Here is a 12,488-nt window from a genome sequence, read left to right as displayed (position 1 = left end):
ATAGTTAAGACGCATTGAGCCAATAGTCAGACAACTGGTCTACTTGGCACAGCTCTACCACCCACCCTGCCCCCTTGGGCAAGCTCTGTAAATGTTCTGCAGAAGACTGTGGAGAGAAGCTGTAAATTAATGCTTGTAAATGACTTTTAATAGTGCTCAGTAAAGAGTCATTATTTTACCCATTCTCTCATTTTTTTTTCTGTTGTTGGTTAAAATTAATAAAGGAAAATGGGGAGAATAACCATTTATGGAGCATGCAATATAAAGCACAGGTGCTTGATGGAAATTCTCATTTAATCCTCACATAAGATGCTATTATTTCTGTTTTACAAATAAGGAAAGTAAGATTCAGAGGACTTGTAATTTGCCTTTTGGTCAGACAGGTAAGAAACACTGGAGTAAGTACTTAAACCACATTTGTATTATATGATTTTCAAAGTCTGTGCTACTTCTAGTCTCTTTCATATTTGAGGGAAGATTTTGCATATTTAGACATTGTCCATAGCACAACATCAGATATATTAAATTTTACTACTACTACTACTAGTATTTTAACATAAAATACTATTTTTTAAAAATAAACTGGCCTTATGTTTACTTACACTGAGTTTTAGGAGACAGATTAACTGAGACTGAAATTAGCTAGTGAAATAACAGCACATGAAACAAACAAGTTAAAGTAACATCAAAGAATTTTCTCTACCTACCTCTGTATCATGAAAGATTCATTTAAAGTGACATTAGCCTCCATAAAAAGTTAACTATCCAAAGGCAACATTTTCAAATTATTTATAATCAAATTTGCAGAACAATTAACACTATGTCTAAAGCCAATTTGATAAAAATTACTTTTTTATTATAAAATTAATATCTTTTTAAAAGTATACAAACTACAAAATACAATAAAAACTAAAATAATTAATCAATTTTGCCACATCATTCTAGTCATTGCCAATAGTATGGTTCATTTTCCTCCTGATTATTTGTATATGGTCAGCTTTGTGATACACTTACAACATTGTATTTTGTTTATTTTCTTAATATTATAACAATTATAAGCAGTTCAAGGTTTCACAATTTTGTAAACATCATATAAAATGGCCACATTATACTATGTTAAAAATCTAAAAGGGATTAGCAACAATCTCAAACTCTCAAAAAAGTATCTGAAAAATAAGATTTTCTTACATCTCATTTGATAATAAAACCTGATTTGACCTGAACTGGTATGTTCCCACTTACCAAGAATATTCTTACACTTCACAACAGAAATATTAATGCATTTGATTTTGGGTCCTGCCTCAGAACACACTGGAGAATGCTACACAATATAACCTATATGCACCACATTACTTTCCAAAATCTAAATAAAAACATCTGAATTCTGAGACCCTTAGAATTTTAGATAAGGTGATATAAATGTAAAACAACAACTCTTAAAATACACTAGGCATATTTTTTCTCACTTCTTTACATACAATAATCATTCCCAAACCCTGACAAAAAAGGCACTATAACTGATCCTATTTTACAGATCAGGCAAAAGGAGCCTCAGTAACTTATTTGTCACTGAAGGTAGTAAGTGACCGAACTGAAATTAGAATACAAACAGTCTGACTCCAGAGTACTCATTCTTAATCACACTACCTCCATACCAGAAAGAGAATTAAGTCAATAAACATTTTTATGGTTTTGATATGTATCATCAGACTGTCTTCCTAAGATGTGATAATTGCACCAGCAGTGCCTGAAAATGAAAAGCCGTTTCTGCTTGTTGCTGCCATTGGTTCTGATATGTTTTAAAATTGTTGGCATTTTTGCAGGCAAAGAGGATTAATTTTGTAGTTTGCTTTGATCTTCATTCATTTGTTGAGATGATGATGAATATGTTTCTATATTTTCATTAATCAGTTTTCCCACCCTTTGCAGAGTTAGAGTTATATAATATCAACAGGAGTTTTCCTGTGTCTCCTGCTAACTTGAATGGCCTCTCCCAGCTTTTGCCCTTATCACCCATCCGCCCAAGGGTGCTGCAGTTTCCCACTTGCAGGGACAGACTCTAACTGTGGTCTTGCTCATCTGGAAGACAACTCCTTTCAAGGCCCAGTCTAGAGAGGTGTGGTTTCCACCCCTCTCCCCTTCACTTCACTGGTCCTCTTGTCTTCCACTCTCCCCCTACCTCCACCATCCAATTTGCAACTGCTGGGATGAATTTTTGGAATCCTCTTGAAAAGCTCTCCTGTGGTGACTGTTCTTTCACTCTATCTTCTCAGGAGTTAGAAGTACTCCTTAATCTCCAACACTGGTACCTTTCATACACTCAGTTCTACTGTCTTCTACCTGTTCTTACCACCATCCTGGGCATGCCCCCCCACCACCATGGCTCCCTCATCTGTTTGCCCATTGTTTTTGCTCATTATTTCCACTCATTATCTGCTTGTTGTGTTTTTCTTGCTCATTGTTTTTGCTTGTTGTCTGCTCGTTGTCTGGTGTTTTCTTTAGGAGGCTCTGGGAACTAAACCAGGGAACTCCCATTTGGGAAGTGGGTGCTCAACTACTTGAGCCACATCCCCTCTCTGCTTGCATTTTCTGCATTTGTTTTGTTTTGTTTTTCTCATCTGCTCATTATTTGCTCATTGTCTGCTCACTGTTTTTGCTCGATGTCTGTTTGTTGTTTATCTTCTTTAGGAGGCACCAGGAACTGAACCCAGGGCCCCCCATGCAGTTGGCAAGCACTCAAGTGCTTGAGTCACATGTGATTTTTCATTCATAGAACCTGGTTCAAAAACCTATTTTTAAGCTCAGGTCCTGATATTATTCCAGTAGGATATACATGTAAATGAGTCATCCAACATTCCCAACTTCTGGCGTTTTCCTTGGCACTAATGCCGACTTTTGGCTTTAAAGAGGGTAAAAAGTCAAAATAAGTTTCTTTCTACAAATCCTCTAAAAAAGTCTTTCAAATTTCTAGCTGTCTCTTATATTAACCAGGCTAAGCTGGAGATGAGATCAACTGAACTCAGCAAGTCCTACATGTATATCTGTTCTTAAAATAGCAGTGGTATGCATTATCCCTTGTATACATCTTTGGGTCTTTCACCAAAATTTTAAGGCAATGAGAAAAGTCTCATTTCCTAGCCTCGAAGCCATATTATGTTCTCTTTGTCTGAAATACATCATCCCTCCTGTATTTTGGTCCACTAACTGATGCTCTTCTTCCAGGAAACAGCTCAGAGGTCATTTCAGCAAGCCTTCCCTGATTCTTCAAGAATGTAGTACTCTACTAGCTACTTTTGCTTCCTCCCAAAACACCTGGAATGGGGTCTCTCTCGAGATCACAGCTGTATCCCCAACATCTAACATGCTGCCTGTCAAACAGAGTGGGAGCTCAATATATATTTGCTTAATTGATTTTAGTGAAAAATGTTGATACTTGAAATCATATAGACTGAACACTTTTTTGTCTGCCTTATTTTACTCAATACTATGAGTGTGTTAGATTCATCCAGCTTGCTATTGGCTCATTCTCCTGCTATATGTTATGACTGTACCATAATACAGTTATCCATTTTCCTGCAGATCATAACTTAGGTTGTTGCCAATTTGGAGTTACTACAAATAGCATTGCAAAGAATATGCTATATGGTATCTTTTGGTGAACATATGTACATGATTTTGGGGGGCATATAATTAAGAGTAGAATTGCTGAGTCACAGGATTGGAGATATTTAGTTTTGGTAGATATTGCCAAAGAGTATTCCAAGAGAGCTATACCAATTAACAGTTGAGCCAGCAGTGTATTAAAGTCTATTTGTCCTATATCATTGCCAATACTTGGTATTTTCTGCATTTTCATTATTGTTATTCTAGTGTATGTGTAGTAGTATCACATCATATTTTAATCTGCATTTCCCAATGATCAGTGATTTTTTAATATGTATGTTGAACATGTATCTTCTATTGTAAAGTTCCAATTCAAAGTCTTTTCCCCATTTTTTTTGTTTTCTGTTTTTATGTTTTCTAGTTGTGGTGCTTCTTTATATATTCTGGATATGAGTCCTCTGTCATCTGTGTGGGTGTGTGTGTGGTGTGTGTGAGCACATATCGCATACATAGATACAGATAACACATATGTATATTTCGCATATATATATAATTATTCTTCCAGGCTATAGCTTTTCACTTTCCTATTAGGGCTTTTTTCAATGAATAGAATCAATCATGTCCAACTATCAAATAATTTTTTCTATTAAGGATAATTATTTCTGACTCTTGTTTAAGAAAAATTTGCCTGGTCCAAGGTCATGGAGTCATTTCTAAAAGTTTTATTGTTTATCTTTCACATGAAGATTTGTGATACATCTGAGATTGACTTTTTTTTTCTTTTTGCTTCTATAATAGGAATTTTTTAAAAATTTTTTATTGTTTTTCTTTGGAGGTACATAGATCACAAAAAATGGTGCATTAAAAAATGTAAGAGGTTCCCATATACCCCGCCCCCCCCCACTCCTCCCACATCAACAACTTCTTTCATCATCGAGGCACATTCATTGCATTTGATGAATACATTTTGGAGCACTGCTGAACCGTATGAATTATAGTTTACATTGTAGTTTACACTCTCCCCGAGTTCATTCAGTGGGTTATGGCAGGATATATAATGTCCAGCATCTGTCTCTGCAATATCATTTATTTGTATATGGTATGAGATAGAGGTCGAGTTTCACTTTTCCCCCTATGGATATACCATTGGCCCAGACCATCTTTTCCCTTAAAGCACTGCAGTATATTCTTTGTTCTAAACCAGGCATCCATATATGTATGAGTCTCTTTCTGAACCTAAACAGATCTATGTTTGTAGCAATACCATACTGTTTTAATAATTATAACACTATAGTCCTCATCGCTGGTTGTCAAATTCATCTGGCTTTGTTCTTCCAGATCATCGTGGCTATTCTTCTCCCTTTTCCACATACATTTAAAAATCAGATTAAGTGGAAATGAATGATTAGCAAAACAGAAAACAGTTGACTTAACTAATACATCCTTATCTCAGCTTTTTGAAAAACTTAACAAAATAAATCATTAGCTAACTTGACCAGGAAAAAAAATCCTACTTGGCTACTACAGAGACATCTATACAAAAAAAAATTGAAAATGTAGATAAAAATGGATAATTTCCCAAGGAAATACATACTACCAAAACTGAGCCTGCTAGACAGAAAATTTAAGGGACTATTTTTCATGGAAGAAATAAAGTAGGATAGTAAGGAAAACTTTAATAAAAGAGGACCAGACCTAGATAGTTTCACAGTGGAATTCTATAAAACCTAATGACTGATTTAGTCCTAAAACTCCACAAATGTTTCAGAACATTGAAAACGAGAGGAAACCCCCATTTCCTCTTATTAACCCAGTATAATATTGATTCCTAAACCTGATAAAATACAAAAAGAGAAATCTATAGAATATTACCTACGAATATTGATGTAAAATTATGAAATAAAATTTCAGCTAATAGCATACACTACTACATAAGAAAATATTACATGTGACTAAATGGGATTTATGCAGAAATGCAACGTTAGTTCATATTAGGAAGTCTACTAATATCATATACAATGTGATTATGTCCATATATGCTAAAAAGCCTTCAATGAAATTCAACATCCATATGATAAAAAACAAAAACTCTCAAGAAAGTAAGAATTGTTGGACACTTTCTTATCAGTCATTTATATGTATCATTCATATATATACACACACACACATACACACACGCATACACACACATCATCCCCCTGCCGTGCTCTCTCTCTCTCTCTCTCTCTCTCTCTCTCTCTCTCTATATATATATATATATATATATATATATATCTTAATATAGGTGTATATAGATAGATTTAAATCAGTCCAATAACCAGGATCTTTCTGAATTGGAGAACACCAGAAGTGTTTCCACTAATTTCAGAAATAGGAGGAAGGGGGAAGGGTGCCCAGTACCTCCACTAATATTCATCATTGCAATCAAATTATCAGCAATTGCAATTAGACAAAATAAGTCAACTAGAAGTATAACAATTGCTAAGAAAGAGGCAAAACTATCTCTACGTGCAGTTCATACGGTATCTGGAAAACTCTAAAGAATCAATGAAAATGTTAAGTCAAAACAATAAAAGAATTTAGTAAGGCAAAAAATATGAAATTAATATTAAAAAATCAAGAATCTTCATATACATAGTATTACAAATAACATAACACAAATGAAGGAGATGGGATAGAACGAATCTATCATTGGGAAGCACTATTTTGACTGCACAGTGTAAGACTACAGATAAAAACTATATACATATATTCTCGTTAAAATTTTGTTTATCACATTGGTATGAAATTGAAATTGTGCAACTAATTTATGCACATTCTAGTGTTGAGTAAATGATTACATATATTGATGATAATGAGTGCCAGATCTCTCAATTTTGACAAAAGGAATTACAAGTAATGAAAAGGGGTTAGTCCAGATGAACCCTGTGGTGCTAGACTGAATTAAATGTTTCAGTACAAACTCATGATTATATGTATTTATACACATATGATATATATACGTACACACATACAGATAAATATTCAATTACATATAGATTTGTGTGTATTTGTATATGTCTACATATACAAACTTCCTAGATCTGTGACCTGACAGGGCAATGGCAAAAGAGCAAGGAGCATATCTAGTACCAGATCTTGGTTGCCAAATGCCTTTCTACAATAAAAAGAGGAATTCTTGAAGAAATGGGCAGGCATGAGCAGGGAAAATATCTGATTTAAAAACCACAGCAGGGGGGGTACTGGGTTCCTGGCCAATGGTGCTCTGTCGTGGTCCCTAGCGGAGCAGCGACAGTCTCGCAGGTACAGCGGCGGGGACCGGGAGGGAGTGAGGGTTCAACAGTGAGCCCCTGATGCTATTGACTATGCTTGTGAGCTGATAAGCCTAAAATAAGAACAAGGCCTAGAGCAACATTGTGCCTGGGAATTTCCTCCTGTCAGCCTTCATGTTACTCAAATGTGGCCAGTCTCGAAGCCAAACTCAGCATGTAAATGCAATGCCTTCCCCCCAGCGTGGGACATGACACCCGGGGATGAGCCTCCCTGGCACCGAGGGACCACTATCAACTACCAACTGATGATGCAACTGGAAAATGACCTTATACGGAAGGTTCAATGTGGATCAGCAGAATATCCCTGTCTACACAAAATAACATGACTTTAAAATGCTGTTTGACCTAAAGTAAGGGGGAAATGGAAAAGAGAAATGAGTTTATATGGCTACGAGTTTCTAAAAAAGAGTCTGGAGGCTGGCAGAAGGATTGCCCTCATGCACAACTGAGCAGAGTCAGAAAGACAGATAAAGCAGATACAACCCCCAGATATCGGTTCCTTTGAGGGCTAAAGAGACCCATGGGAGATATGGTCATGGCCGATGGGGTTAACTACCAGGTCAGATGGCCCCTTTTTGGAACTGATGTTTATGTGTGATGAATCTGGACTCAGATGGGATCTTCCTTCATAAGACTTTCATGCTAAGGTGATGGAGGTGCAGTTAATGTTGGGGTTTAAGATATATTTAGGGGATTTGAATCTCTGGACTGACAATGTGATAGCCAGGTCCTGAGCCTCAACAGACTCCAGCACCTACAATATGATTTATTGGACTTATCACACTCAGCTAAGATGGAGTTGAAGAAGGACAACCACCACACCATGGAGCCTAGAGTGATTACAACTGAAAGTGGGAGGATTGCATCCAACATCCATGTGGAATCTGAGCCTCCTCTTGACATAGAGGTGCAATGGACACAACCAATCCAATGTCCACATAGAAGAGGTGGCATTGGATTGGGAAAAGTGGACATGGTGGATGATGGGTATGGGGAAAGGCAGGAAGAGATGAGAGGTGGAGGCGTCTTTGGGACATGGAGCTGCCCTGGATGGTGCTTCAGAGGCAATCACTGGACATTGTAAATCTTCACAGGGCCCACTGGATGGAATGGAGGAGAGTATGGGCCATGATGTGGACCATTGACTATGAGGTGCAGAGGTGCCCAAAGATGTACTTACCAAATCCAATGGATGTGTCATGATGATGGGAACGAGTGTTGCTGGGGGGGGGGGGGGGGGGGGAGAGATAGGGTGGGGGGGTGGGGTTGAATGGGACCTCACATATATATTTTTAATGTAATATTATCACAAAATCAATAAAAAAAAAAAAGGACACAGGAGCCAGCTTGAAGGAGCTCCCAAAGGCCAAACCTAGAATAATCTAAGCAATAAAATAAAGATTGATAATAATGAATTTATCTAACAGAATAAATTTCCATGAGTCCAAACTATAAATAAATGATTGAATGAATAAATGAATGGTGTAGAAGAGACATCTTTTCCTTACAGTAAAACTCACACTAATAAATAGAAAATGAATGATAGAAATAGAAAAATCACCATCTGGCAAACACCACAGTTGGAGACAGGAAAGAATCCCTAATGGAAACTAAAATTAATAGGCACAAGTATGATGAAAAATAGGTATTTGCATACTAGTCTAAAACTCCTTCTCCCCAAGATACTTACTTATAAAGGAGAAAAAAAGTAATTCTATAGTGGAGAAATCTGACTAATTCTACCTCAAAGAAGCAATCAACCTTATTAACATCAAGAATGAGATATGTCAATATCATATACCTCCTCACATGGTGCATTGAGAAAGGCACAATGATGCATCTGTGGTATTATTGACAAGGATAAATTATCTGAATGTAATCATGAACAAACATCAAACGAGCCCAAATTGAGGGATATTCTCCAAAAAGAACTGGCCAGCATTCTTCAAAAGGTGAAGGTCCCTTAAGACAAAGGCTAGAGTCTCAAAGCCAAACTCAGCATGTAAATGCAATGCCTTCCCCCCAGCGTGGGACATGACACCCGGGGATGAGCCTCCCTGGCAACGAGGGACCACTATCAACTACCAACTGATGATGCAACTGGAAAATGACCTTATACGGAAGGTTCAATGCGGATCAGCAGAATATCCCTGTCTACATAAAATAACATGACTTTAAAATGCTGTTTGACCTAAAGTAAGGGGGAAATGGAAAGGAGAAATGAGTTTATATGGCTACGAGTTTCTAAAAAAGAGTCTGGAGGCTGGCAGAAGGATTGCCCTCATGCACAACTGAGCAGAGTCAGAGAGACAGATAAAGCAGATACAACCCCCAGATATTGGTTCCTTTGAGGGCTAAAGAGATCCATGGGAGTTATGGTCATGGCCGATGGGGTTAACTACCAGGGCAGATGGCCCCTCTTTGGAAATGGTGTTTACGTGTGATGAATCTGGACTCAGATGGGATCTTCCTTCATAAGACTTTCATGCTAAGGTGATGGAGGTGCAGTTAATGTTGGGGTTTAAGATATATTTAGGGGATTTGAATCTCTGGACTGACAATGTGATAGCCAGGTCCTGAGCCTCAACAGACTCCAGCACCTACAATATGATTTATTGGACTTACCACACTCAGCTAAGATGGAGTTGAAGAAGGACAACCACCACACCATGGAGCCTAGAGTGATTACAACTGAAAGTGGGAGGATTGCATCCAGCATCCATGTGGAATCTGAGCCTCCTCTTGACATAGAGGTGCAATGGACACAACCAATCCAATGTCCACATAGAAGAGGTGGCATTGGATTGGGAAAAGTGGACATGGTGGCTGATGGGTATGGGGAAAGGCAGGAAGAGATGAGAGGTGGAGGCGTCTTTGGGACATGGAGCTGCCCTGGATGGTGCTTCAGAGGCAATCACCGGACATTGTAAATCCTCACAGGGCCCACTGGATGGAATGGAGGAGAGTATGGGCCATGATGTGGACCATTGACTATGAGGTGCAGAGGTGCCCAAAGATGTACTTACCAAATCCAATGGATGTGTCATGATGATGGGAACGAGTGTTGCTGGGGGGGGGGAGAGGGGAGGTGGGGGGGTGGGGTTGAATGAGACCTCACATATATATTTTTAATGTAATATTATTACAAAGTCAATAAAAAAAATAAAATAAAAAATAAAAAAAGAATGTACTTTAAAAAAGAAAAATAAATAAATAAATATTTCAGATTTCTGCATAAAGATTTTTTGTAAAAACCTTAAAAAAAAAAAAGACAAAGGCTAAGGAAGTTCATCAAATCAGAGGAGAATAAAGAGACATGGCAACTAAATGCAATGTGTGATAGTAGATTTTTGGAACTACTGACAAAATTTGAATAAGGTCTATAGATGAAATCAAGATTAATTTCATGATTTTGACCGTTGTACCACAGTTATTTAAGATGTTAACATTTAGCAAAGTTGGGTGGGGGGCTTAATGGGAACTCTGCAGCATTTTTGCAATTATGTTTTAAGTTTCCACTTATTTAAAAAGGAAAGTCAACATATATTTTTAAAAAGGACTTGGAAAATAATAGCAAACTAAAAGCAAAGAAAACAGATGTAAGGAATGAGTAAAAAGAAAAATCAATGGAGTTGAAAAAAAGGTAAATACATACTGGAAAAAATTAAACTTGCCCAAAGTTATTATTGGTACCCCTTAATAAAACTAAGTCTCCTATTAGATACATGGTTACCAAATATTTTCTCCCATTGTGTAGGCTCTCTTTTCACTTTCTTGACAAACTCCTTTGAAGTGCAGACAGCTTTAATTTTGAGGAAGTCCCATTTATCTATTTGTTCTTTTGCTGCTCGTGCTTTTGGTGTGAAGTTCATGAAGCCATTTCCTATTACAAGGTCTTGTAGATGCTTCCCTACACTGCTTTCCAAAGTCTTTATGGTCTTGGCTTTTATATTTAGGTCTTTGATCCATCTTGAGTTGATTTTTGTATAAGATAATCCTCTTTCATTATTTTACATATGGATATCCAGTTCTTCAGGCACCATTTGTTGAATAGGCCATTCTCTACCAGTTGAGAGGGTTTGGTGGCTTTATCAAATATTATATAACTATATATATGGGGATCTATATCAGAACTCTCAATTTGGTTCCATTGGTCTGTGTGTCTCTCCTTGTGCCAATACCATGCTGTTTTCACTACTGTAGCTTTGCAGTATGTTTTGAAGTCAGGTAGTGTGATTCCTCCAATTTCGTTTTTCTTTTTCAATATGTCTTTGGCTATTCAGGGACTCTCTCCTTCCCAAATAAATTTCATAGCTAGTTTTTGTAAATGTGTGGGCAATAGAAGTGTTCCACAAGAGTACACAAGGATGGATATAAGACATGTTAAATTACACCAAAAATATAAAGGGGCTGATAGGCTAAAATGTAAATCATAATGTAAAACATAAGATAACTAAAAATTTAGAAAATTGTATAGTCTAAAATACAAACCACAATGTAAACCCAAATGTTACCTTGTTTGAAAGCTATTGTCTCAGTATCTGTACATCAGTTTCAGTAAATATAGGATGAATATGAAAAAAGATTATTGCTGTGGAAGGAAAAAGGGTTTTATGTTGGACATGTGAGAGTACTGTATATTGTATATATTAATTATTGTGATCTAAATCTTTGTGAAGATAAACTTAATAATTAGGAAAAAGAAAAGAAAAAGAAAGGAAGTAGACACTGAGGAAAAGACGGAAGAAGTTGCCTTGCCAATTTGCATAAAGGGCAACACTTACTGCAGTGATGGAAGGCAAAATATCAAAAATAAAGCTTTTGCATTTTTAAAAATTTTTGATACCCCAATTTATTTTTACCTTAATCTTTCTAAATTAATATGTATTCTATATCTAACCTTTAAACTCATCACTATATTCCATTTTACTATTAATGGAGCCTGGCAATATACTGGGCTTCACTTTTCAAGAAGTTTTGGATCACAGAGAGGTTCAACAATGGCAGCAGAGGAATACTGGTGTGGGATGTTATTGACAGGGGACACATGGTTGGCAGGGAGTTCTCCAGGGCATATATCCAGGATACATAAAAATGTTTGGATATTTTCATAGTGGATACAATTAAAAACAACAACTGAAGGAGTGCTGAGTTCCTAGACAGGGGAGCTCTATCACAGTTCCTAAAGGAATAGCAACAATCCCCCAAGTGCAATGGCAAAGACTAAAAAAGAAGGAAGGCCCAACAATGAGCCCTTGATACTAATAACTATGCTTGTGAGCCTGTGCACCTGAAATAAGAACAAGGCCTAGAGCTGCAGGGTGCTAAGAGTTACCTCCTGAGAGCTCCATGTTGCTCAAATGTGGCCAGTCTTGAAGTCAAACTCAGCGTGTAAATGCGTTGCCTTTCCGCCAGTGTGGGACATGACTCCTGGGGATGAGCCTCCCTGGTGCCAAGGGATTACTACCAAGTACCAGCTGATGATTTAACTAGAAAATGACCTTGAATAAAAGGGTCAACTCGGACCAGCAGAATATCTCAATCTACATATAA

At 37.1% G+C, this 12,488-nt stretch overlaps 1 protein-coding gene across 32 annotated transcripts in view; it reads right to left on the bottom strand.

Annotated features, from left to right (window-relative positions):
* DLGAP1 (DLG associated protein 1) overlaps positions 1–12,488 on the bottom strand; it is a 1,067,602-nt gene that overhangs the window by 928,446 nt on the left and 126,668 nt on the right. The window lies entirely within an intron of this gene.

Source organism: Dasypus novemcinctus, chromosome 16, assembly GCF_030445035.2.
Source record: "Dasypus novemcinctus isolate mDasNov1 chromosome 16, mDasNov1.1.hap2, whole genome shotgun sequence".
Classification (NCBI taxonomy): domain Eukaryota; kingdom Metazoa; phylum Chordata; class Mammalia; order Cingulata; family Dasypodidae; genus Dasypus; species Dasypus novemcinctus.
The sequence above is the reverse complement of the archived record's forward strand: the minus strand, read 5'-3'. Positions and strand labels throughout refer to the sequence as shown.